At 46.8% G+C, this 3,482-nt stretch overlaps 1 long non-coding RNA gene across 1 annotated transcript; it reads left to right on the top strand.

The window, feature by feature from the left end:
• Positions 1-152: 152 nt before the first annotated feature.
• Positions 153-3,435, top strand: LOC123176809 (uncharacterized). The gene is made up of 5 exons (XR_006488665.1): positions 153-588; positions 711-1,033; positions 1,342-1,436; positions 1,789-3,206; positions 3,303-3,435. It is a non-coding gene; the product is annotated as an uncharacterized lncRNA (long non-coding RNA).
• The last annotated feature ends 47 nt before the right edge of the window (positions 3,436-3,482 follow it).

Consider the following 3,482-nt stretch of genomic DNA (forward strand, 5'->3'; position numbering starts at 1 on the left):
GCCAATGACGGGTGGGCTCGCGTCGTGTGCTTGTTGGCTGGGTTCATCGTACCCCCGTGTAAGAAGTTTTGGCCAATCTGCTCCGCGCGTTCCGCGTCCAATCCTACCCTCGCCTCGTCCCACTCCCACTCCCATTCTAGCCGCCAGACAAACCCTAGCCCCCTTGCCCAATGCCCCCCGACCCCCACAGCCGCCGCACGGTCTCGCTCCTCCTTCCCTCCCGCCGCAACCTCTCCTTGATCGTAGCCACCTCCTTCCCACCTCCGCCCGAGCTCCGCCTTCCTCGCCCGCCTCCTCCTCCTTGCCATCGGCGGAAGCGGTGAGCATAGGGGCAGCGGCTGGACGCGATGAGCTTGCCTCTGGCGGTGCTAGGAAGTTGCACGCAAAGGGTGACCCCATGGATCCGTCCCTGATGAAGAGAGAATATGGAGGAAGGATTGAAGGATAGGGGGAGGTAGGCGTGCTGGGGCGGGATGGTCTCACCTGCGATGACAGGGTTGACCGACCGGAGTTAGATCGATAACCCGGCTGGCACGGCTCGGCTCCAACTCCCTCTTCCACCTCTCCGATACCCGACACTCAAATCTGGTAAATCTCCTCTTAGTTCATTGCGCTCTTGGACGATTACCCGATTAGTTATCAATCCTAATCCTGATGCTACCTTGGAACTATATGGTTGGCTGATTTATCTTGTTTGACCCCTGTTCCAGGCTCTTCTACACACATCCGTAGCTATGGAAAGAAAGCTTGTAGTGGAGTGGCTTCCTTTGTATGATCTTGGAAGATGGTCTATATTGTTGACTATGGACTTCAGACCGTTTCTATTTTCCTCCGTGAACCTACCACTGATGTTTTGGAGGTGCTTGCTTTGTGTGGATGACCTCTGAAGCCCATTAGAAAGCATGGAAACGGCTAAAGGTTAGCGCATTTTGAGAAGACAACAGATCGCCGCCTACTTCCTTAGGCTGACAATCACCTGCAGGATAAAGTGCGATGTTTTGCCTGAGGGGCTGGAGCAGGACCGCAGGATGAGGTGAGAACAAGGGGCATTTTAGATTCACCTGAACCATCCAAAGTATTTGTTAATAAATTTCTTCAAATGAGCACTCCATCCTATTAATTACAATCCTTTTAGTTCATGTGAGTAGTAGCTGACTTAGTTGTTTATGTGCTTATGAATAGATTAGTATACTTTTATTTTGCTTGGCAGGGGCAATATCTTGCTATTAATCAACTTTCTAGAATAATTTTTCTTGATATGAATTATGAAATTTGCTTTGTTAACATCTTCATATATTGTCACCTAAAAGGTGTAGGCTGAGATGATTGTTTTATTTGCAGACAAGATCAAGGACTGGGCCAACGAGGTCGTCACGCACGAACCAGTGTAGCCCATTGGCACTGGTAAAGTAGTATCGGCGGCTCAGGGACATGAAGTAAGTTCCTCCGTTTAGGTGTATTGGTGTTTCTGAACTTGCAGGCACAATTCATCTCGTGACCGCTGGCCATTGTCTTCCCGTCTCCTAAAATTTGTGACCAAGTGATTATACCTGAAACTGAAGCTTGGTCTTTCTCAAGATTTACCATGGTGTAATTTTATGCTACAGTCAAGCCTTGGATATAAAATAAACATGTTATGAAGATGATATATCAGTTTTAGAAATACATATTGAAGGACTATAGCAGCGTTTCAATTTATTGAATTTCGTTTTGTTGTTTTTTCATCTATATCGCTCATTTTGTTGACATGATTATTCAAATATGCCTGATGTTTCTTTGTTTTTTCAGGTTTCTCAAAACTAACAAATGCTGCTCTCTGATAAATTAGGAGGCTGAAGATGGTAGCTTACTGAACTCTCATTTTGGGAAAAATCTGGAGATGTGTAGTGCTGATAAAGAAATGCAGGTATGTATGAGTCTGATGTTTGCATCTTGTGACGCTCACATGCTCGTGCAGCTGCTATCTGGATTTGCCACCACCGCCTCAAGTCGCTTCCGCCTGTAAATCGAGTCACCACCATGGTAATTTCTTTTCAGTCCCAACTCTCCTCCTGTCCCCCGCATTTGCTTGCTACGAGTTCCTTTTGTGTGTGTGCTTGTTGGCTTAGTGACGTGTGTGTTCAGGCACGCATTGTCTTTGCCTGCCAGGGTGTTGGCTCTGCTACTTGGCCGGTTACAGCGAGTAGGAAGCTGATAGGATGGTATTTCTCCTTCGTCGGCCAAGGAGTTCACACATCTCTCGGTTCTCTGGGCATGTCACCATGGACAAGCAGAGTGGGAGGACACTCTTCTACTGGTTCTTGGAGGCTCAGGCACAGCGTCTCCTTCTCTAGCTCAATTGGGATTTCTTACTTACCTCATTCTCTTGTTTTTCATTTTTTTACTTAGTCACTCATTTCTGGAAAGATTTTGTAGCTATTATCTTGAGCTGCTTGTAGTTCAATAATGTTTCGGTTGCTACTTGGGGTGCATACCTGAGAATACACATTATTTTTCAGTTCAATGCGCAATAGATAGCTTTTGGTTGTCGCCATTAGGACACAAAAGTACTAGATTTCGAAGTTTTTAATAGCTCAAATATGCTAATTGCAGAGCAACATGGCAGTTACAATGGTTCCATGTCCTAATTAGTTCTTTTATTTCGTTTTGCAGGCGTATTATCTTGGAGGTTGTTTCTTATTTTTACTATAGATCAAGTTTCTTTGTTTCCTTTCTAGCTACCTCTGCTGCATTTTTTTATATATCTTATATGCTTTAAATATCCTATATGCTGTCATGATCCTTGCTTCAGTCATCATGTTGATTTTCCAAATTTGGTTGGGTGTTGTGTTTTTTTGGCCCTTGTGCGCTTTGATCGATGTGCTCTGGCTTTGTGACTCTAATGATGCACATGCAATGGCGGCATGGGTGGAACGAGAGGAAGGATGGGAATCAGCTACTTGCATTCGCACGGAGGAGGCAACGTCGACTCGATGGCATAGTAGAGGAGGCTGGGCTCGTTGTGGAGCTTCTTGAGGCAGCAGGACGTCGGCGAGAGCATCGCTGCTGGCAACGGCTCGAGTGACCTCTTGAGTATTTTCTCCATGAGCACTTGGGACGACACCAACTCCAACATCATGTTCTCAGCGCCCGACAGCAAGAAGGCCGAGGTGCTCAGCGACAGCGATGTCGGCATGGTCACCAGCTTCTGCAACATCGACTCCCAGGTAGGACAAACTTCACATATATGCACTTCACATCCATCCGGATTCTCCCGCCTGCCAATTGTTTAATGCCACACTTCTACTAACACCTTGGTCCAGATTCAGTTAGCCCTCTCGAGCTGGACATGCCCAGCATGGATGACTACATTCAGCTGCAGCAGGACTCCGCCGACTACAGAGTCCATGCCAAGCGTGGCTGCACCACTGACCCGCAGAGCATCGCTTGGGAGGGTTAGTTAGTTTGCTGCAACATTTTTGTTATTCGTCTTGGTGTTGGAT

Source organism: Triticum aestivum, unplaced genomic scaffold, assembly GCF_018294505.1.
Source record: "Triticum aestivum cultivar Chinese Spring unplaced genomic scaffold, IWGSC CS RefSeq v2.1 scaffold252290, whole genome shotgun sequence".
Taxonomy (NCBI): Eukaryota; Viridiplantae; Streptophyta; class Magnoliopsida; order Poales; family Poaceae; genus Triticum; species Triticum aestivum.